This window comes from Girardinichthys multiradiatus, chromosome 21 (genome assembly GCF_021462225.1).
Source record: "Girardinichthys multiradiatus isolate DD_20200921_A chromosome 21, DD_fGirMul_XY1, whole genome shotgun sequence".
In the NCBI taxonomy this organism is placed as follows: Eukaryota; Metazoa; Chordata; class Actinopteri; order Cyprinodontiformes; family Goodeidae; genus Girardinichthys; species Girardinichthys multiradiatus.
In genome coordinates, this window is record NC_061813.1 from 4,809,517 (window position 1) to 4,834,448 (window position 24,932).

General features: G+C 40.8%; 1 long non-coding RNA gene across 1 annotated transcript; it reads left to right on the forward strand.

Annotated features, from left to right (window-relative positions):
* The first annotated feature begins 6,966 nt into the window (after positions 1–6,966).
* Positions 6,967–8,422, forward strand: LOC124857824. Its single transcript, XR_007035692.1, has 3 exons — positions 6,967–7,089; positions 8,023–8,261; positions 8,363–8,422. It is a non-coding gene; the product is annotated as an uncharacterized LOC124857824 (long non-coding RNA).
* Positions 8,423–24,932: the final 16,510 nt, after the last annotated feature.

Here is a 24,932-nt window from a genome sequence, read left to right on the forward strand (position 1 = left end):
GTTACAATGTTGATTGCAGTGTTTTCTTTTTTCGTTTGAGATCTCTATGGTGAGCAGTGGTGATCGGTGTTCTGCAGAAGTAGTAATGTGATCTTGTTAAAAAGACCAAATTGAGTTAAGCGAACAATTAACTCGTGAGCTTACACAAAGTAAGATAATTGATCAATTGGGACATCAACAATACTATAAATTAGGTTTGAACTCCCCGGGGAAGAACATCAGGTGTGAGTATGAGAGTGTGAAGGACGTATGAAGTTGGAGTGGTTTATGAATAGCTTTGATCAGCGCTGATTAAGTGAAAGGCAGTGTGTCGACTGGTATTTTGTGTGTGATGCATGTAAAGCGTATGAAAATGTGCATGTGTTGGCCATACTGAATGTGCAGTGCTTTCAGGGTTCCATTATTCTGTTCGGAATGATAACTGTGAGTGTCTAAATTAAGTGTGTTTTCCTTTTTTTTTTTTGCTCTATTTGGTGATTTTTAGATGCTTCAGTTGCCAAATGTTCTATGTTGAATTTATGAGTCAACATCAGCCACCAAGACAAGACAAAATTTTTATAAAACAGTGAGACCCCTTTGAGTAAAACTTTTAAATCCAGGCGTTACAACTTGGACTGGTTTGATCACAAGTTTTGCCAAAGTGTTATTGGATACAAAACAAAAGAGAGAAGGAAAAAGAGATTTCCAACTTGGCACCACACACACACACACACACCTCTATTTCTCCTCCCTCGCACCTCCTCTCTCTCTCTCTCTCTCTCTTTCCTCCTCTTTCTCCTCCCTCTCTATTTCTCCTCCCTTGCTGTTCATTTCTCTTTCTCTCCTCCCCTCTCGTTCCTCCCTTGCTCCTCCCTTCTCTCTCTCTCTCTCTCTCTCTCCCTCTCCTCCTATTTCTCCTCCCCCTCTCGATCCTCCCTCCCACACCCCCAAACCCTCCCTCTCTCCTCCTTTCTCTCTCCTGCTCCTCACTCTCTCCCCCTCCCTTTTCTCTCTCTCTCTCTTTCCAAACCCAACCCACCCCCTCCCTGTCTCTCCCAGCTCACTCCGTCTGCCCCTCCCGTGGAGTAGCACACGAACATTCCTTGATCTGTGATTGTGCCGTTTGTTTTTCAGCCTGCCTGTGTGGTTCGATTTAACGTATTTGTCTAAGGCTAAAGTTGCAATTTGTAACGTCAACTTGAAAAAGTGTGTCATTTAACAACTTTTGTAGTTGCCTTCGTCAGTGGACTGGTCTTTGAAGTTGGTTTGTTTAAGCTTAGGGGATACTGAGCTAAGGCCTTTACAATTACTTCATAGAAGGCAGATGAGATTTTTATATGTTTAGATAAATCAACAGATGATAAAATAAAAGTATAATATTCATTTACAGCAAGTCAGACTTTAATTGCCCACGTTTGGTAAAAAGGTGGTGCAAACGTTTTGATCAAATAATTAACTCAATGATAAAAAGCACCTTGAGTAAAACATACTTGAACTTACTTCACGTTACTAATTTTTTACATTAAAAGAGCATACCATACAATTAAAATAAAAATACACAGCAACAAGTTGTTTATTAAGTTTAATATTATTAAAATAAGTATCTGGACTGCATAAGGCTTGATTAGGATACAAAGACTAAAATTAAAACTCATTTGATTTGGATAAGACAATATTAAATAGTTACTAAACCTAACAACAATAAGAGGAAAATATATTTAAAGAACAATACAAACAATCTTTCTAAGAGAACAAAAATGAGCAATCTACCAACAGTGATTAAGATCCCAGATTATGCTCCAAAGATCCCAAAGATTTCTAAAAAATGGGGAAAAGGACACGTGGATTGCCTTCACCATGGCCTGAAAATGGAAGCTTTGACCTGTCTCTATGTGAACAAATGGAGACTCGAATTCTGGATTACAAGGCAAAAGACAAAAGTAAGAAAAGAGTGGCAAAAAGAGAACATGAGTTTAACATTTTAAAGTTATTCAAAGGGGAAGGTCAGAAATACAGACAGAACTTGAAACAGCAGTTGACAGATTTGAAAAAACAACATGATGGAACTAAAAACAATAATCTGAAGCCAGCAGGAATATACCCTTCCCTGGCTGGAACACTTAATATCATGGAAAACTTTGATTACAAAGAAGAAGAAACAGAACAGGGAGAAGCTCAAATATTACAAGGTGACTTATTGCAGGACATCAGTGCTGAAGTAATGAGAACTAGAGAACGCCCACTGAGTCCACAGGGTGTGTCTCCGGTAAGTAACGGACCTCACATGCAGAGTCCACCTGCGGGAAGCGAACAAACTATATCTGCAACACAAAGAGCACTCCCAATAAATACCGATTCGCCACTTGCAATTCAGGGCATAGATCCTCAGCATTGTAGTACAACAAGGAGACAGCCTTCCAGAAGTGTACAGTTGCCCCAGCAGGGGACATCAACAAATTCAACAACGCAGAAACCAGGTAGGACAAGAATAATTGATTGTTATGCGGAACACACTGGAAGACCAGGGGGTGATTTGTACTGGATCATACTGGGCTTGATTTAAGATGTGAAATAGATAGAGCTATCATTCAAGAAATGTAACAACTGGACAATCAGTATTCTAACCTAAATGAACCAGGAGTATCAGCTGAAGAACAAGCAAAGGCTGCAAATGTGGTAGTGCAGCTTACTGAAGGGTCACAAAGAAACAGAACAAAATGACAGGCGGTACGATTTGCGCTATCGGCCTAATATTCATCCACCTGATAGATACACAGTTGGAAGACAGATGCCAATTCTGGTCAAAGGAAATACAACCCAATATGTTCCTTGGGCCTCTGTGGACCTGGTCGGATCGGTCTCGCGGTTGCCGGATGTACACGAAGGTGCAAATAAGTGGATTACAAAATTTGAAGAAGAAACAGTAGGGAAACTGCTGGCATTGGGAGACATTTAATCAGTTTGAGCACAGTGTCTTGGGACTCCAACCATGGAGAACATTTTGAAACAAACCTATGCTTGGATGCTTCATCATCAAGCAGATGGAATTGAATTCAATGCATTTCGAAACGTGCTCTGGAGAGAACTGCGAGCAGAATACCCAGTAAGGGTAGACCCCAGAGCACTGAAAGTGGAACCACTGGGTGACAACGAGAACCCAGCAACATACATCTCTAAACAATTGGAGAGATGGAAACAGGATGCAGAACAGGACATTGATAAGAGTCCTCTACACACAACCATATTTCGGAATACCATCGTAGAGAGTATGCCAGCACCTGTGTGGAGCAGATTCGAAGATGTTGTTGTTCTGACATCAATGCCACACAAGGAGTTTAGAGATCATGTGGTACACAACATCAGAAAATACAGAAAAGATGAGCAAAAGCTAGATGGACAAAACAAAATTATACAAAGAAACTGGCCCAATTGCAACTCAGAGAGCTCCAGGGAAAGGGTATAGCTAAAACACAGGCTTTAATGCTGAAAGGGGAAGAACGCCCCAACGCCTCATCTACAACACCTACAGCACCTTTTCCTGATGTGGTGCATCCATCACAGGTGGGTCCTCCAAACTTCCCAAGTGCCCCGCCACCGCATCCGGTAGTAAGTGTCTACCCTATGGCGTGGAATTCACGACCATTTGGAGCACGAGGAAGACAGCAAAGATGATCCCCGTGGGCATACAGGGGACGATATGCTTCACCCGGAATACCTGGGAGATGCTGGACATGTAATGAACCTGGACATTGTGCTGAACAATGTTTCCAAAGGCAGCATCCATGCAAGGGGCGACTGCGTGGGAGGGCCAGGCCGGGTCCTCCCAGAGGTCCAACTAACACGCCAAATTGGCTACTAGGGGTGCCCAGAAAGCTCTACAGGGGAGAATCAGTACCCAGTTGTAAGCATGAGTGCTGAAAATGAGCCAATGGTAAACATTCAAATAGAAAATAAAGAAACACCAATGTTAGTTGATACAGGAGCAGCTTACACATGTGTGAGGCTAAATTATGCAACTCATCTCCCCATGTCTGATAAATTTGTATCGACGGTAGGGTTCTCGGGAACACAACGACTAATTAAAATGACGGCTCCTGTACGACTGGTAGCAGATGATGATGAAATAAAAATACCAATTTTAGTCTCTGATCAAATCTCAATTAATTTGTTGGTCAGAGATGCTCTATGTAAATTGAAACCAAACATTTGGTGTACCCCTCAAGGAGTATATCTTCAAAAAGAAGATCTGGATCTCCAAATGTTCATGCAGGTGCACGAGGCAAAGGCTTATTGGCTAGGAGACATTGACAGTCCAGTTGGAAATCTGATTTCTGAGTGGGGCCAGTACATTCAACTTCAACTTCCAGAAGTTAAAAAACCTCATTTGGAGTACCATTGTACAATGTATTACAATTTTTCTAAAAGCAAAGAGTTTGAGGAAAAATTGGACAGCGAAACGCAAGGATTAAATGTCAACCTGGCAACCAAATACATTGTTATTGGTACACAAGAGGCAGCGATAAATGTGGAAACGAATGATTTCATTTCCAAATGGTATAACGTTACGGAATCGCCCAGTGAAAAGAAGGAGCATTCCCTCGGCCAGGTGGATGAGGACTTCTGCCGCTGTCAGCCTTTTTTCCGAGAGGAGAGACCACTAAGCTCATCAGGTCACACCAAAACTAATAGTCAGTGTAAGATGGAAAGCAATTAAATGTCTTTTATTGAAAAATGACAACCTCAAGCAACATTTCAGGATCAGAATCAGAAAAAAAACGAGTAGTGTTTCACACGTACAAGGAATTTGCTTTGGTGGTATGGTGCTAGACATAGACACACATACAGTTGACATAAATACATCTGGAAATATATAGTTAAAAAGCAAAAATAAGTTGTATAGGAATGTCATGAGAATACAATAACAATATAAAATTGAATAAAATAGTATTGACATGTGCTGAGATATTCGTATTATTTGCAAGGGGGAAGTGTCAGTGGAGGACCGGGGCCTTGTTAATGAGGCTAGCTGCAGAGGGAAGGAAGGTGTTTTTGTCACGAGAGGTTTTGGTCCTGATGGACTTCATTACCACAGAGGGCAGGGTGATGGGTCTGAAGTCATTTAGTCCTGTGGTCCTTGGTTTCTTGGAGACAGGGATGATGGTGGATGCTTTAAAGCAGGCAGGCACATGGCATGTCTCCAGTAAGGAGTTAAAAATGTCTGCGAACACCGGAGACAGCCGATCAGCACAGCGCTTCAGGGCGGATGGGGAGACATAGTCCGGCTCAGCTGCTTTACAGGGTTCCTGCCTCTGAAACAGTCTATTGACTTCCTTCTCTGACACGGAGAAGGTAGTGGGTGGAGTGAAGTGCAGCTGAGGGCGAGCATGTGAGCAGAAACAGGATGCGATTGGTCTATGTACACTCTGTGACATCCAGCCTCTTCTGCTGCTGCTGCTGCTGCTGTACAGTTCTGGCCAAATTCTGTAAAGAATAAATAAATAATAGGAAGAAGAAAACAGTAAAGTTAGCGTTGAATAGGGGTGGGTAGGGGGGTAGAAGATGCTACACAATATACGTCTCACATCAGCTGCTCAGAGGATTCTGCTGCTCGTAGGCTGAGAGGTTGGCAGGTCTGTTAGGATCCTCTTACGGTTGCCGTTTGGACTGTAGACAATGCGTGTTGTTGGCACCAAACAACGTCAATCCTTTTACTTCCCTCATCTGTACCTGGATCAGGAGATAACGTGGCTTCAGCCGGAGGTACGGATGCTTCAGCAGCTATGCAACATAGCTCCTCTCTCTGGGGTTTCATACCAAGCACCTGGGATAAAAACAGAGAATAAAAATGACCATTAAGACTGGCTGTATACTGGCAGCGTGATGCATGCTTTGAGAGCAGACATTGTTATGGTTTATTTCACCTAGATGCATCCCACGAGTGTCCCAGTTTGATCTCAAGAGGCATGTCAACTACAGTCCTGGCATGTTACCTATTATTTTCTTGATGAAAAACACACAATCTGAAAGATTGGACAGCAGTCCTTTGAAGGAGATGACAGAGAAAGTGCACCGGCGATTTCTCCATTTTTCCTTCTCAGGAAATAAAATGACACACGGTGTGTAAGCTAAAAGAGTCCAAGCTTTGAGTCTTATAAAGGCAACCGTGTTTTAAAGCCACGTGGAACTGCTACACATCTACATGTAGCTGCAATGTATGGGAATTCAAATAATAAATGATGTAGATAAAGTATTACAAGTGTCAGTTCTTGTTTAAACCCTGTGACAATGTGCTATTTTTCCTCAAGGTTATGAAAGTTTGAGAATGTGATAGCAACGACCTATGCTTAGACATGATGATTTGAAGTGGGGGGGAGCAAAATGGCGGCAAAGTAAATACAAAAACTGGAAATGACGGGAATCGAACCAGGGAGCACACGCTTGCCGGCCCAGCGGCTCTACCCAGTACGCCACCAATTCCAGCCAACATCAGAAAGGCCAAAACATATATTTGACATGTAAAACGGTCACGGAATGTTCCACACATGCGCAATGTCCTTCTTCTTGCTACAGCTAGAGTGGCTCCACTTCTTCACTCTTTCATTCTACTTCTGTGTTTTAGGCTTTCTTAACCAAGCAGTGATCATTTGTGTACAAATCTTCCAAAAATAACATTCAAAGAAGGGCTGCTAATAGGGGGGGGCGGCAGTGAACAGGACACGAAGGTTCAGTAATCCCTTGTTTAAGAACTGAACCTACTGCTCTCAGCGACTCCTTAAATATGACAAATAGGTATGTAACAAGAAAATGTAATCAATCGATTTGAAACAGTAAAGCATGTTTTCCTTTTTTACTGAGAATGAAATGTTTTTTAAAAGACTTTATTTATCTGAACAAAGTTCTGTCCTGCAGTCCAAGTTCACTTGATGGCAGTATTGCACCCTTAAACTAGTCTGCCTGCCGCCGATGGACAGAAGAAGAAGAAGACAAAGAACAACAACGATGGTGGCTACTTGAAGGCCCCTTTACTGCAGCTGTCTGTGGGCTGCAGCTCCCGCTTAAAAAGGAGACGAAGACATGCAGCAGCTTTGGCTTCCGGTCCGAGAAAACATGGTGAGTTGCGGGCTGACTGGTCAGCCTTGGCTGGGTTGAGTGGTTGTAAGGGCTGAGAAAAGTGTTGGTTTGCAATGAAAGAAAAAAAGTAAATGAAATAAAAAGAGGTATTTTGTGTTTTTCCAAAGCCTAAAACACAGAAGTAGAATGAAAGAGTGAAGAAGTGGAGCCACTCTAGCTGTAGCAAGAAGAAGGACATTGCGCATGCGCGGAACGTTCCGTTACCGTTTTACATGTCAGATATATGTTTTGGCCTTTCTGATGTCGGCTGGAATTGGTGGCATACTGGGTAGAGCCGCTGGGCCGGCAAGCGTGTGCTCCCTGGTTAGATTCCCGTCATTTCCAGTTTTTGTTTTTGTTTTTACTTTGCTGCCATTTTGCTCCCCCCCACTTCAAATCATCATGTCTAAGCATAGGTCGTCGCTATCACATTTTCAAACTTTCCTAACCTTGAGGAAAAATAGCACATTGTCACAGGGTTTAAACAAGAACTGACACTTGTAATACTTTATCTACATCATTTATTATTTGAATTCCCATACATTGCAGCTACATGTAGATGTGTAGCAGTTCCACGTGGCTTTAAAACACGGTTGCCTTTATAAGACTCTAAGCTTAAACTCCTTTAGCTTCCACACCGTGTGTCATTTTTTTTCCTGAGAAGGAAAAATGGAGAAATCGCCGGTGCACTTTCTCTGTCATCTCCCTCAAAGGACTGCTGTCCAATCTTTCAGATTGTGTGTTTTTCATCAACAAAATAATACGTAACATGCCAGGACTGTAGTTCACATGCCTCTTGAGATCAAACTGAGACACTCGTGGGATGCATCTAGGTGAAATAAACCATAACAATGTCTGCTCTCAAAGCAGGCATCACGCTGCCAGTATACAGCCAGTCTCAATGGTCATTTTTATTCTCTGTTTTTATCCCAGGTGCTTGGTAGGAAACCCCAGAGAGAGGAGCTCTGTTGCATAGCTGCTGAAGCATCCGTACCTCCGGCTGAAGCCACGTTATCCCCTGATCCAGGTACAGATGAGGAAAGTAAAATGATTGACGTTGTTTGGTGCCAACAACACGCATTGTCTACAGTCCAAACGGCAACCGTAAGAGGATCCTAACAGACCTGCCAACCTCTCAGCCTACGAGCAGCAGAATCCTCTGAGCAGCTGATGTGAGACTTATATTGTGTAGCATCTTCTACCCCCCTACCCACCCCTATTCAAAGCTAACTTTACTATTTTCTTTTTCCTATTATTTATTTATTCTTTACAGAATTTGGCCAGAACTGTACAGCAGCAGCAGCAGAAGAGGCTGGATGTCACAGAGTGTACATAGACAAATCGCATCCTGTTTCTGCTCACATGTTCGCCCTCAGCTGCACTTCACTCCACCCCCTACCCTCTCCGTGTCAGCGAAGGAAGTCAATAGACTGTTTCAGAGGCAGGAACCCTGTAAAGCAGCTGAGCCGGACTATGTCTCCCCATCCGCCCTGAAGCGCTATGCTGATCGACTGTTTCTGGTGTTCGCAGACATTTTTAACACCTCACTGGAGACATGCCATGTGCCTGCCTGCTTTAAAGCATCCACCATCATCCCTGTCTCCAAGAAAACAAGGACCACAGGACTAAATGACTTCAGACCCATCACCCTGCCCTCTGTGGTAATGAAGTCCATCAGGACCAAAAACACCTTTGTTCCCTCTGCAGCTAGCCTCATTAACAAGGCCCCGGTCCTCCACTGACACTTCCCCCTTGCAAATAATACGAATATCTCAGCACATGTCAATACTATTTTATTAAATTTTATATTGTTATTGTATTCTCATGACATTCCTATACAACTTGTTTTTGCTTTTTAACTATATATTTCTAGATGTATTTATGTCAACTGCATGTGTGTCTATGTTTAGCACCTTACCACCAAAGCAAATTCCTTGTACGTGTGAAACACTACTCGTTTTGTTTCTGATTCTGATCCTGAAATGTTGCTTGAGGTTGTCATTTTTCAATAAAAGACATTTAATTGCTTTCCATCTTACACTGACTATTAGTTTTGGTGTGACCTGATGAGCTTAGTGGTCTCTCCTCTTGGGAAAAAAGGCAGACAGCGGCAGAAGTCCTCATCCACCTGGCCGAGGGAATGCTCCTTCTTTTCACTGGGCGATCTTCACGCTTCCAATTTTCCTGCCCGGCCTGTTTTTCGATAACAGTGATGATCACTTGACCATACATGTTGAAACACTTTCTGATCAATGTAAAAAAAATATGATTCATGTACTTGGCTGGTTGGCAGGACAGAAGTGATGTGTAAGCAGTTTCTCTCTCCAAAATAGGTTTGGTACTCCTGAGGTCCATGCTGGATTATGGATGTGTTGCTCATATGTCAGCTGCTGACTCTTAATTAATTTTGCAAAAACCTAGATGCCTTGCAATCTTAGGCCCTGAAAACATGTGGTGGAACATTCAGAACATGGTCAGTATCGGCAAGGCAGGTGGAAATGGGTGATGTGCCACTAAGAAGATCTGAAATGGTGCTGACAGATTTGGCCAGTCTCCAGTGGCATGTGGCAATTGTTGGAATAATTGAATATAGATTTATCTTATATTTTCTCCTATTCTTTAACTTAACTATTTGATTATATAACCTTTCATGATGTATGTGTGAGAAAGGATGTGTGAGTTTGTCTGCAGGCAAAGATCATAAATGGAGCTGAACTAGCAGAGAAGGAAGCAGTCCAGTTGAGGAGGTCATAAAGATGAAGGCTGATTACACTCGACAAAAAGTCACAGCTGACCCTACCAGTTGAAGGGGACTGTGGAAATGTGTTGTTAATGTATAAAGCTGTTTATGACCTGTTTACGATGCAGCTGTTGTTTTCCCTCATCCTTTAGAGAACAATGTTTTTGTAAACTAGGGACCCCCGAAAGACAATAAAAAGAGGAAGCGGTCGGATAGGCTTCAGAGCGGTGCGGGATCTGTAACTGAGCAAATCTTGACCATCTCTCCTCGCAAAGCGAGTAAAAGGAACTAATACTTTGTCTCTCTTTTTTTTTTGTGTTGTTATAAATATTGTTAGGTTGGTTAAACCTGACATTAATTTGGTCCTTCGAGAGCCGGATTCCAACTACGCCTGATGGTTCCAGCGGGTCGGTAGACTCCAGGAAAAGACTGTGCGCACGGCTGTTTTCATCAGGAAGACACACAGACCCTTTCCGGGACTGGATTTCGGCCCGCCCGCTGGAGTCTGACGGCTGACGGAACTCTGAGAGAGAGAGGAGAGGACAAAGTGGTGAGTTGAATCTGGATTTAAAACAAAAGTGTGACGAATGACTGGGGGTAATTGCGTAAAGTAAACAAACCCTGTAAACCTAGGCACTGACAGGTTATCAGCAGTGCGCCGGAGTTCTGCTTAAAGTATTAGTGAAAATACTGAAAATTCCGAGGTTATCAGCAGTGCGCCGGAGTTCTGCTTAAAGTATTAGTGAAAATACTGAAAATTCCGAGGTTATCAGCAGTGCGCCGGAGTTCTGCTTAAAGTATTAGTGAAAATACTGAAAATTCCGAGGTTATCAGCAGTGCGCCGGAGTTCTGCTTAAAGTATTAGTGAAAATACTGAAAATTCCGAGGTTAACAGCAGTGCGCCGGAGTTCTGCTTAAAGTATTAGTGAAAATACTGAAAATTCCGAGGTTATAGGGGACGACAGAGTCCTCTTAAGTATTAAGAAAGTAATACTAAAATTCCGTGTTTCCAGAACGGCGGAGTCTGTGTTTAAGTATTTTAAACAACAAAAAATACTAAGTAAAATCTGCGTTTAAGTATTTTAAACAACAAAAAATACTAAGTAAAATCCGTGTTTAAATGTGTGTATGTGAGAAATAAATGGAGGATTTAAACCACTAGGTTTTACCTCATACCAAAAACAGTAGGATTGTTAGTGACTAACTTTTGTGGAAGCAAACGCAAGAATTCTCCACTCGAAAGAGTTGAAGTGAGAATTACCACAAAAGGAGATTTTTCTGTCACCCTACTGAAGAGAAAAATCCAGTATTTAGAATACCCTAGGTATTTATATGCTGGACCAAATTTAAATCAAAACATGGGAAAAGGGGCTAGTAAAAATAAATTGAAAAACGAACTACAATGCAAAGATTGGAAGTTCATAGTAGCACAAGATCCGAGTAAATCAAAATATTTAGATAAATGGATAACCACATATCATTATGATCGTCGTTTAAACTCTAAAAAAAAAAAAAATTTAGGTGATCTATAGGATGCAATAATTAAAAGTACATTAAAAGTAAACGTGATTTAAGAAAAATGGACAAAGCAGTAATGTAGATGAGGATGTAGATTATTGCTTAAAAAGAACTAAAAAGAGAGAGATGTGATGCAGGAGATAAGAATGGACGTTTTTGTGGAAAGCAGAAAAGGTCAGAGGGCTAAGAAGTAATTTTTGATAGACTTGCAAAGTGGAATAGCAGGACAGAAGAAGGGGAGTAAAAGAGCAGGTGGAAAGTTTTTGTTTTGTACCAAAGATCTGATGAGGTTTGACAGGATTGGATGGGCTAAAATGAGTCCCTTTGGTGAATAAATCCATCCCCACCATGGCTGTACCTCATGTATGTTTTATTTGTGTTTATTTTTTATTATTATTGTTTTGAGACGCTGAAGGCTGTTGATACAGCGTGTCACGGAGGTTCATGGCATGACATGGGTTTTTTCTGTGTAACCGTAGAAAATATTTTACTCTTTTTAATAGCCAGAGTGAAACAAAATGAGGAATAACCTTTTGAAGAATATAGGATTAGACTGACAAAAGTGTTTAAAATACATAGTGGTCTACAATAAGCAAGGAGCTTATTGACAGCAGTTAAAAAATGCACTACATGCTGGTTCCAGGGATGCAATTAATACCTGGGTATGGAGATATTTTATAGGGTTCCCCACAGCAAATCTAGAAAACTATGTAAATCATGCCCTCCATGCAGAAAAAGTTATGAAGGAAAAATAAATAAATACATAAATAAATAAATAGGCAACATTTTTTTTTCAGCAAGAAGAAGAAGAAGAGCAGATTTATTAAAACAACAGAGGTAGAGAAAAAAATTTAGAGGCAGGGGACAAAAAAACCGCAGGGGTCAGAGAGGAGTGAGCAGAGGAGATTACAGACAATACACATCAGGGTGTTGATGTTAAAAAAGGAGTAGGACCACCTTATTACCACTATTAACTGGATGTTCTGAATAAGCCACCCCTAGACGTAGGGACAGCTTTACTAACAGAAGGAAGAAATGTTATTACTCAACTACACGATCAGATGACACCAGATGATCTACATATTACCATGTGGTATAAAAATACTCCTGGACAAGATAAAATTTATGAAGAAGTATTAAATAAAGTAACCCCTATAAAAGTCATGGTAACTTATCTTTATACAGATAGGAAGAGTACCTCAGTTGCTGAAGTAGTGTTAGAGGAAGACACTAGGAAGCTCTGCAACATGTGGTCACCTCCACAAATATCTTTATTCAAGGATAAAGAACTCAAGTAGCAGGATATGGGGAGAATAGTGCAGAGGGGAAAAGATGTCACAGACTGGTTTGTAACAATAATGAATACAGAAACTAGTGCATCCACAGGATTAATTAGAAAATTATTATTATGGACAGTGACAGTGCAGGAAGGGATACATTTGCATACAAAACAACAATGAGAACTATTCCTTACTGAACAGGAGGAACAGTGTTTGAATGAAGTCCCTGATAAATTATGGTCAACAGACCCTACTGATGTGGGTTTAGTAAAGGAGCATTACCTGTTCAGATTAGAGCAAAAACAGAATACAGGCCCAGAATAAATAATACCCTTTGAAATATGATGCTCGTGAAGGAATAAAACCAGTAATAAAGGATTTAATAACTGCAGGGGTGATAATAAAATGTGAGGACTCACGATGTAACACCCCCATTTTTCCAGTTAAAAAACAAGCTCCATCAACAGGAAAGATAGGCAGTTCTGGTTTGCATTTACCTTTGAGGGATAAATATATACTTATACCAGACTACCACAAGGTTACTGTGAAAGTCCAACTATATACTTTCTGGAAATGAGTGCAAGTATGGGCAAGTTTGACCCTCCAGGAGGTAGTCAGGTTTTACTATATGTTGATGATGTGCTATTAGCCTCTCCTGATGAGGAGACTTGTAAAAATGATACAATAGCATTATTAAAACATTTAGCAGAAGAAGGACAAAGTTAGTAAAAATAAACTTCAATTGTGTAAAAATTAGGTTAAATACTTAGGTCATAATCTTAGCGCAGGGGGACGCACAATTGTAGAAGAAAGAAAGACTGCAATATTACAAGTTCTAAAACCAGTAACAAAAAAGCAAATAATGTCCTTCCTTGGACTAACTAATTATTGTAGAAACTGGGTGCCAAATTATGCAGAAATAGTAACTCCATTAAACAAATTAATGTATGAGGAAGAGCTGAAAATGACGTCTAAATTGAAATGGAGTGTAGAAGCTGAAGAAGCATTTACCAACATAAAACAAGTTCTAGTTTCCAGTACTGCTTTAGCATTACCAGATTATAGTAAACCGTTTGTTTAGATGGTAGATTGCAAGGGACATTTTATGACTTCAGTTCTGGTTCAACAACATGGAGATAAAATGAAAATAATAGCCTATTATTTTTCAAAACTAGATAGTGTTGCGTGTGTGCAACTATATTGTGTGAGAGCTGTAATTGCAGCCTAAAATGACAGTTGCAGTGCTGCAATAGTGTTGTTTAACCTTTTAACCTTAAGAGTTTCCCATTCAGTTTCATTAATACTGCAGAATTAGGAAAAAAAAAAAAAAAAAAAAAAGAAAAAATTGAAGTGATTTGCAGGATCACGAAATAGTTTATGTGAATGATTTCTCTAAAAAGATGAGAGGGAGAAGACACAAACAGGATATGCATTGGTGACAATGGATATAGTGTTAGAAAAGATGCAACAACAAAGCTCACTACAGGAGATAGCAATGTGGAAAAAACATGGAGCTGCATTAAAAGATGAAAACTATATTTGACCAGATAATAAACCTGTCCTACCAAAGAACCTATAAATGGAAGCAATATTTGAGCCATCGTGTTTTCATAATGTCTCAACAGGGGGGAATAGTAGGACAGATATATTAATATTATATAACATATTGATTAAATTCTAAAATTCTTATTAAAAATTTTTTTTTGTAAAACATGTTTAGCATGTGTAAAACATTATCCACAAGGGAATTTAAGACAACGAAGGGGACAATTTGCAAAAGTAAGATACCCTTTTCAAACAATTCATATGGATTTTATTGAGTTAAACTACAGTGAAGGGAAAAAGTTCTGTTTAGTCATTATAGATGCATTTTCTAAACGGATAGAACTACTTCCAACTAAACATTACAAGCACCTCAGGGCTAACACCCTATGAAATGTTATGTGGAAGACCATACAGATTACCACAGTTAAAAAAATAAGTGGGAGTTAGATGAAGAAGCTAACCTAGTTGATTATATGAGGAGTATGTTAGAAACCAACAGAAATAAATTTAAACTAATGAGGAATGTTCTATTTCCCAGCAGGAAAACTAACTAGTGAAACCAGGAGACTGGGTGTTAATAAGGAGTGTAAAGAAGAAGCATTGTTATTCACCTAAGTGGGAGGATCCATATTAGGTATTATTAACCACTGCCAGGGCAGTAAAATAACTGAGAGATGAACCTGGATTCACCTTACACATTGTAAAAAGATCATTTCGGTTGAAAGCTCCGTCAGGGGAAGTGATTTATAGACTGATAATAGGGTGGACCCAGACATTTAGAGGCTGGAGAGACCCGAAAGTCAGTGAAGACAATTAAGACACTGGAACCATTTAGAGGAGTGAAAATTTCAGCCAAAATGACTTTTAGATGAATGAACAACTCTTTCCGATGCTGGGTGGTTATATATTTTTTTTGTTTTTCTTATATTGATTTTTATTTTTCTGGTACTTCTGGAAACCAGTCAAGATGAATTAGAATGTAACAACATCTGTTATGAGTTATATGAAACAAGTAGCGCTAAATCAAGGAAGGCAAGATAACCTAACTATGTGCACTAAACAAACTTCTTATACTTATGGCATTCAAGTGTGCGTGAAATCTAAAACCACAGCTGTGGTGCTGATCCCACTCATTAGCTTGACTAAACGAGGAAGGAAAGGACAGGATTATAGAAGTTATAAATGGTACTTAACTAATGACAGAAGAGACACCTCATGGTCCATGATGGTAGCTGATGAAGGAAATAATTGGACACCAGAGTGGGGCACCACTGCTTATGCTAGTTATTAAAAGAAGTTGTTTAAGTTCCATAAAGCTGATAATGCAATCCAGGTAACAAAGCGAAGAGAGTGAAAATTATGTTAGAAAAGTTAACCATAGATGACTAAGTTCCAGGTTATTACAGGAGTATCAGGAACAAATAATAACTGGTTATTGATGGTAGAACAAGCGGCTAACATGACTAAAAGAGATTGTGTTGTATGTATGGGTCCCAGGCTTTTATTACAAATAATTCCAGCTGTGATACCACAACTCTGTGTGATGGAAGTAATGAATCAAACTAATCCTAATGAAATGTGTCAGCACAAGGATTCTGTTTTTCCTGTAATTAGAGCAGAGAAGGATAAATCAGTTTTCCATAAGCGAATCACCACTGGACACTATACATGTATAAATATGACAGAGAGAGGTAATAAATTGGGAAATCTCATTGCAGTATGGTGTATTACAATTGTAAAAGTAAATAAGTGTTTTAAACTAGTCTCTAGAGGAGACATTTGGTGGTGGTTGTTTGATTGATCACCTTCAAAAGTAACAGGACTATGTGCTTAATTACTTTATGGTTATATCCAATGTTAGTAGATGAAGTAACAGATGGACTATTTAGTGTTAAATCCACATGATTGGTGTGATAGGAAGTGCAGAGAAGCAGCTTGGCAGATTGAGGGAGACTCTACATACATAGATGCTATAGATGAAGATAAATTAACTGATCAAGTAGCTGCAGGATTTGAATCAAGTATCTGTTGGTGATGTATGTTGAAAAAAAACGTAGACAGGATCAACTATATTCACTACAATGTACAAAAACTAGGAAATTGGACACAAAGCAGGTTTGAAACTGTCCATGATCAATTGGCTTCAACTTCCCTGATGGCATTCCAGAATAGAATTGCTTTGCACATGTTGTTTGCCGAAAAAGGAGAAGTTTGTGCCATTTTTGGAGAAAAATGTTGCACATTTATACCTAACAACACGGCAGCTGATGGCAGCCTAACGAAAGCCATAGAAGGTTTGAGATCTCTAAATGGCAAAAAAACATTTAAAGAAAGAGCATTATGGAGTAGACGCCTCGATGTGGGACTCCTGGCTGGATATGTTTGGGAAGTATAAAATTTTAGTATCATGAGTAATAATTTCCTGTGCAGTGTTTGCTTCAATTTTGACATTGTGTGGATATTGTTGAATGCCCTGCTTTTGTACTCTGCTTAACCGTCTTATCACCACAGCTATTTCTCCTATGGAAAGCAGAGTTACACAACTCTATCTGTTATTTAAACATCAGGATGATGAAGATGATGAGGATGGGACTGACCAATTTTCTGACCTGTATGCAGATCCATTTCTATATGATTCTGTGATTTAAATGTCAGTAAGTACCTCTTGTCTTTGTACTCATGAAGATAAACTTACAGTTACAAAATTTGACAGAAGTGGCTGTTAAGTGATATGAGAATATGAGCACATATAAGACAAACAGGGGGGAAATGTTGGAATAATTGAATATAGATTTATCTTATATTTTCTCCTATTCTTTAACTTAACTATTTGATTATATAACCTTTCATGATGTATGTGTGAGAAAGGATGTGTGAGTTTGTCTGCAGGCAAAGATCATAAATGGAGCTGAACTAGCAGAGAAGGAAGCAGTCCAGTTGAGGAGGTCATAAAGATGAAGGCTGATTACACTCGACAAAAAGTCACAGCTGACCCTACCAGTTGAAGGGGACTGTGGAAATGTGTTGTTAATGTATAAAGCTGTTTATGACCTGTTTACGATGCAGCTGTTGTTTTCCCCCATCCTTTAGAGAACAATGTTTTTGTAAACTAGGGACCCCCGAAAGACAATAAAAAGAGGAAGCGGTCGGATAGGCTTCAGAGCGGTGCGGGATCTGTAACTGAGCAAATCTTGACCGTCTCTCCTCGCGAAGCGAGTAAAAGGAACTAATACTTTGTCTCTCTTTTCTTTTTGTGTTGTTATAAATATTGTTAGGTTGGTTAAACCTGACAGCAATACCTCTTGTAGCTCCCATCTTAAATGACTGCTGGCAGCCTAGGAGTAGATCATTCACAATATAGCCCTCGAGCCCCACGTTCTTCCATTGCTCCCTGGGTTTTTCCACTACTTACATGTAGAATTTAATATCCAGAATGAACTAAAGGGCAAGTAGACACATGGTGTTGCCTTGTTCACAATTACTTTGATAAATACTACCCATATTCAGTGTTAGTGTTGACTGGATGGTTCTAAGGATCCACATAGCGGGGTTGCATGTTCCATCTACAGAAGTAGAGTATATTATTTAAAATGCACTGGTTGTTTATCTATTCATTCTGTTGAACTGCTAGCAATTCATTTGCTTTACAGCTGATAGAAGAGAAGGGGTTGAGTAGGCCATTCAAATTCCATGAAATAAGTCAGAAATCAAGTCACTCGTTAGGCGTTTATGAACACAGGATGACAAGAACCCTGGGAAGTTTGTGATACTGGGGGGGTGGCAGTGAACAGGACACGAAGGTTCAGTAATCCCTTGTTTAAGAACTGAACCTACTGCTCTCAGCGACTCCTTAAATATGATAAATAGGTATGTAACAAGAAAATGTAATCAATCGATTTGAAACAGTAAAGCATGTTTTCCTTTTTTACTGAGAATGAAATGTTTTTTAAAAGACTTTATTTGTCTGAACAAAGTTCTGTCCTGCAGTCCAAGCTCACTTGATGGCAGTATTGCACCCTTAAACTAGTCTGCCGGCCGCCGATGGACAGAAGAAGAGCCGCTTGGCCGGCAAGCGTGTGCTCCCTGGTTAGATTCCCGTCATTTCCAGTTTTTGTTTTTGTTTTTACTTTGCCGCCATTTTGCTCCCCCCCACTTCAAATCATCATGTCTAAGCATAGGTCGTCGCTATCACATTCTCAAACTTTCATAACCTTGAGGAAAAATAGCACATTGTCACAGGGTTTAAACAAGAACTGACACTTGTAATACTTTATCTACATCATTTATTATTTGAATTCCCATACATTGCAGCTACATGTAGATGTGTAGCAGTTCCACGTGGCTTTAAAACACGGTTGCTTTTACAAGACTCAAAGCATGGACTCCTTTAGCTTACACACCGTGTGTCATTTTTTGTCCTGAGAAGGAAAAATGGAGAAATCGCCGGTGCACTTTCTCTGAATTCTCTTTCAAAGGACTGCTGTCCAATCTTTCAGATTGTGTTTTTCATCAAGAAAATAATAGGTAACATGCCAGGACTGTAGTTGACATGCCTCTTGAGATCAAACTGGGACACTCGTGGGATGCATCTAGGTGAAATAAACCATAACAATGTCTGTTCTCAAAGCATGCATCACGCTGCCAGTATACAGCCAGTCTTATTGGTCATTTTTATTCTCTGTTTTTATCCCAGGTGCTTGGTAGGAAACCCCAGAGATAGGAGCTCTGTTGCGTAGCTGCTGAAGCAGCCGTACCTCCGGCTGAAGCCACGTTATCTCCTGATCCAGGTACAGATGAGGAAAGTAAAAGGATTGACGTTGTTTGGTGCCAACAACACGCATTGTCTACAGTCCAAACGGCAACCATAAGAGGATACTAACAGACCTGCCAACCTCTCAGCCTACGAGCAGCAGAATCCTCTGAGCAGCTGATGTGAGACGTATATTGTGTAGCATCTTCTACCACCCTACCCACCCCTATTCAACACTAACTTTACTGTTTTCTTCTTCCTATTATTTATTTATTCTTTACAGAATTTGGCCAGAACTGTACAGCAGCAGCAGCAGAAGAGGCTGGATGTCACAGTATGTACATAGACCAATCGCATCCTGTTTCTGCTCACATGCTCGCCCTCAGCTGCACTTCACTCCACCCACTACCTTCTCCGTGTCAGAGAAGGAAGTCAATAGACTGTTTCAGAGGCAGGAACCCTGTAAAGCAGCTGAGCCGGACTATGTCTCCCCATCCGCCCTGAAGCGCTGTGCTGATCGGCTGTCTCCGGTGTTCGCAGACATTTTCAACACCTTACTGGAGACATGCCATGTGCCTGCCTGCTTTAAAGCATCCACCATCATCCCTGTCTCCAAGAAACCAAGGACCACAGGACTAAATGACTTCAGACCCATCACCCTGCCCTCTGTGGTAATGAAGTCCATCAGGACCAAAACCTCTCGTGACAAAAACACCTTCTTTCCCTCTGCAGCTAGCCTCATTAACAAGGCCCCGGTCCTCCACTGACACTTCCCCCTTGCAAATAATACGAATATCTCAGCACATGTCAATACTATTTTATTAAATTTTATATTGTTATTGTATTCTCATGACATTCCTACACAACTTGTTTTTGCTTTTTAACTATAGATTTCCAGATGTATTTATGTCAACTGCATGTGTGTCTATGTCTAGCACCTTACCACCAAAGCAAATTCCTTGTACGTGTGAAACACTACTCGTTTTTTTTCTGATTCTGATACTGAAATGTTGATTGAGGTTGTCATTTTTCAATAAAAGACATTTAATTGCTTTCCATCTTACATTGTCTATTACTGCAATCTTAGGCCCTGAAAACATGTGGTGGAACATTCAGAACATGGTCAGTATCGGCAAGGCAGGTGGAAATGGGTGATGTGCCACTAAGTGTTAGTCAAAGAAAACAACTTGTTTATCCTTTCGTAACTTTATTCCGCCATGAGCATTCCTCCAGAACAACTCCGACACCGCTACCTCCAGTAGCTCCACCTTCACACCCTCCCCACAACCCCCCACAGTGCCCCTAGCGGATGAACATGTAATACGAACCAAACAAAGGATTAACAATCTCCCACCTTTTCTAAAAAAAAAAACAAACAAAACAAAAACAAAGATACATACATTTTTAAGACTCATGAGAAAACACAGCCGTTAAAGATCTTTGTTAGAACAGTTTCAACCTGATAGAATGTGAAACATCTTGTGAATGAATTTATTGAATTTTCCAATGGCCTTCATAAAGAGCCTTAAGAAGTGAGGTTGTGGATGCTCCCTTCTTTGTTAAGCAGTCTGCAAGTTGGTCTTTTGTTTGAGACCACAACACTTGATGAACTCTCTTAGTTTGAATCAGCTATTTAATTGAACTGATTTCCAGCCGTAACCTTTTCTCTGCAACAGACTTAGTTGACTTAAGGGCATCAACAAGAGAGAAATTATCAGTCACACAGATTATAGGTGGAGGACATGCAGTACTACCAGTACTGAGTTCAGAAAAGAGTGTGGAAAAAAAATGGCATTATCAATCCCCTCAGACATAGCAAGTGTTTCACCTGCCAGAGTGCTTCTGACAATTCTCTTAATTATCTTTGACTGCCATGAAATGGGAGAGAACTGCACATTGTCACCCATCAAAACAATGAAGTGCCCGCCTTGAGTGCCCCCATCTGAAAGATTTCCAAAAGATGCATCAGTAAATGTAACCATCTTTAAGTTACTGTCTTCCCCAATATGTTGAAAATTCAATTCAACTGACTTGGCCTTGAGCTTACACACAACTCTGTTTGCTTCATTAATGGTCTGTACTGTAGCATGTTTGAGACGAGATGCTAAATTACTAACATTAAACATGACATCAGGCCTGCTCTATCTCGCCACCCACAGAAGTTGGCCTATCTTAGATCTGAGCTGCTCTGTCTCCTTTTCGGTGAGAGGTGAAGCTGACTTTGCTGCTCGTGAGGGTGAGAGGTGTATGGACTCCAAGTGCTGAATGTATGTTTCTTGGTGTATTTGTACCTTCTTACCTTCAGTGACAAGATCTACCCCCACATAGGAAAAGCTATTATGTGCTTCACGACCGACATTAAACTTTGACCTCAGGTGAGGTATGACTGACTCTGAAAACATGTGTGATCCACCCCATATAAAATCATCAACATGACAAGCAAGTACACCAGTTACATTTTTTAGCTCATCCAGCCAATAGAAAACTGCAGGATCAACCTTAGACATAATGCCTCCTGCTTCAATCATGATGCTTTTTACCCTGTTATACCAATACAGTGAAGCATCAGCTAAACCATACACACATTTTTTTTGTTTCCAAAGCACACTGTGTTCTTGGCCTCTGGAGGAGGTTTGATAAAAATGTCTCTGGACAGTTGCTTTCCTTGTAAAAAGGCAGATTTAATGTCCATAGAGTGAAGTTCCCAATGTTTTTGACATATAACTGCCACTAGGAGTCTCAGTGACTCTGAGGCACAGGTTGGAGAGTCCTTTTGTATGTCAGAAACTTGTAGCTCCTCAAATCCTCGTGCAACAAGTCTTGCATTAGGTATTATACCATTTTCAGTTTCTTTTAGAGTGCACACCCAACGAGTGGAGACACACTTTTGTCCTTTGTCCTCAATTTCTTCAAACACTTGGTTTTGTTTCCAGCTTATTATTTCATTTTTCTTTGCTTCATCAAACGACATGTCGTTACTCACAAAAACATCCTCGTGTGTATCCATATCCTCAGCATCTGCCTGGACTTGAAAATCCTCCAACTGTGACATATCAGCTGATTCACTGTTGCCAGCCACTTCTGCTGGCTCCAACAGCTCCAAGTTAAACCAGTTCTTGTATTTCCCAGTTGCTTTGCCGGCACGCCCCAACACTTTAGCTTTTCGTGAGACACCCTCTGCATTTCTGAATGTCACAATTTGACCTGTCTTTATGATGGTGTTCCCAGTGTGCTGTCTCTCTGCCTCTGCATTTACAGGAGCAGGCAAAGGATGATTCTCAGGATTTACTGCAATAGTCTCTTCTCCTACATTCTTTTGAATGATGTCCACTGTATGTTGTCCTTGAATGTTCTCCTCATTGCAGGTAATCTGAGGTTCTTCATTCTCGTGAGTAACTTTTCTCAATCTGAGTTGATGCACTCTGACACAGGTGCCTCCGTGTCTAACAAAAACGACTGCACCATCTTGACCAATCACCACTCCTGGTCCTTTCCATTCTGGACCATCCACTCTTTTGTAAAAGACTTTGTCTCCAGTTTCATATCGCTCTTCTATGGGTCGCAGCTGCTTCTTTAGTGCTCTGCGTATCCTTTCTGAACATTCCGCTTCTGTAAAAGCCTTTCTTGCAGCATGCAGGGCTGAAATATGCTTGGCAATCCATTCGCTCTTGGTGGTGCCCTCTAGAGCTGGAGCTTTGTCTATTAATACAGAGGGTAGGTTGGGATTCTGCCCGAACACCAGCTGATGTGGGCTGTATCCATGGACACTCTGCATAGAGTTATTTGCCATAAGGGCCCAGTCCATGGCAATGCTCCAGTCACATCCAGTACTTGCTTTGACTTTCAGTAGGATCTCCGTCGGAGTTTGATTATGGCGCTCTAACAGTCCATTGCTCCACGGACTGTAAGCAGGTGTTGTCTTAACTTCAATATTAAAGTTCTCGGCCATGTCTCTCACTTCCTCGTTATTAAATTCACCACCATTGTCACTGAACAACTTTTGTGGTGGGCCATGTACACTGATCCAATCATGGATAAAACATTTGACTATTTCTGAAGACTTCTTTGTGGTTAAGACACTGAAACGGGTGAACTGGTCAATAATGTGTAGGTACCAAACCCCAGGTTCAAGTTCGTGCAGATCTACAGCAACTGTTTCATTGTATGTAGATGCCAATGGTAAGCCAACAGCAGGTTTTGGTTTGGTCTTACAATATCTTTGACACACATCACACTGGTTCACAACCTTTTTCAGTAGGCTGTTGTATTCTGTGTCCTTGTTACCAGAACCAGTCAAAAGTCTCTGTATTGTATCAGCAGAGGCGTGTCCAAACTGTTTATGAAGTTTCTCCAGAACTTTCATCTTTTTATTTGTGTTCATCTTGTCTGTTATAGTCAGTATTTCTTCCTCAGTAGCTTCTAATAGCTTATCAGAGTGAATAACATTTCTATTTTCACTGTCCACAATGTTCACGCAGTAATGACCTGAGCTAGTAAAGTCCAGTTTGACAGGCTGGTTGAACATCACTGCACTGTCCCTTTCCATGTCCAAAACGGTCCCTGCCCTTTTTACTGAGGTTTTACTCAGAAGCAGCGGGATGTCAGCAGGTACTACTTCAGTTTCTATATTACACTTTGTGTTGCCAATTTTAGCAAGTATCTTTACCTTTTTTATGGAGTAGACGATTTTTCCATCTCCAAACCTGAAGGGCCTGTGACTCTGTATTTCTGTCTCTTTCATACTCTTCACACTTTTCTTTTGTAATACAGTACTGTAGTTGTCCAGCCACTCTTGTCCACAAACTGTCCTATTGCAAGCAGTGTCAATTATTGCCGAGCCAAAACATTCTGTCATGAATATTTCGGCATCTGTCGGTGATTCTTTGGTGTACAGAGTTAAATTGCACTCTTCCACGTCTTTTGTATCATCAGCAATTTTAACACTATCAGCTTTGTGCGGACAGTTTTTAACCCAGTGAAAAGTACTTTGGCACACTGCACATTTCGACCGTCGTCTGTATTTATCCAGCGGGTTTGTACCGGGCTGCGGTGTGTTGGGCTGTGGAGTTTTCTGATGGGGACTTTGCCGCCAGTACTTGCCTTTTTGCCGCCATTGCTCCGTTGCAAACACGGACTCCTGTCTAATGCCTTCTGCTGCCGCTCCCTGCTCTCTTTTTTTGCCAAATATTCTCTTCAAAGCGGACTTCATTGAAGCAAATGTTACATGTGAGCATGCCGTTAAAGCCAGCGGTCTGTCCATCATATCCAAACATGCAGTGTCCAAAAGCTTAAAAGCCAAAACTCCGTCAGGTAGCTCCATGTTGTATTTTTTCATGCGCGAGTAACACTGCTCGAAATCAATAATATAGTCCGCCATCGACATGTTAACTTCTTTTATGATTCGATCAAAATCCGAGTACGCCTCATAGATCCTGTCCTTTTCCTCTTTTAGGAACAAGTCATCTAGTTTGGCGAACAATATAATCATTCCAGTGTCTTTATTTAGGTCGTCTACCGGAATTTTCATCGCCGTGTCCCGCGCTCTTCCAGACAGCGCCAGGGCGACTGCAAGCGCTTGTTTCTTTTTTTCCAAATCCGTAACTCTCGTCCAAATGTTGACTTCATTCTTCCAGCTTTCGTAAGGCTTTCCTTCTTCAAACGTTGGTGGAACTCTGTAGTTACTAACCATCCTCTGCTACCAATGTTAGTCAAAGAAAACAACTTGTTTATCCTTTCGTAACTTTATTCCGCCATGAGCATTCCTCCAGAACAACTCCGACACCGCTACCTCCAGTAGCTCCACCTTCACACCCTCCCCACAACCCCCCACAGTGCCCCTAGCGGATGAACATGTAATACGAACCAAACAAAGGATTAACACTAAGAAGATCTGAAATGGTGCTGACAGATTCGGCCAGTCTCCAGTGGCATGTGGCAATACCTCTTGTAGCCCCCATCTTAAATGACTGCTGGCAGCCTAGGAGTAGATCATTCACAATATAGCCCTCAA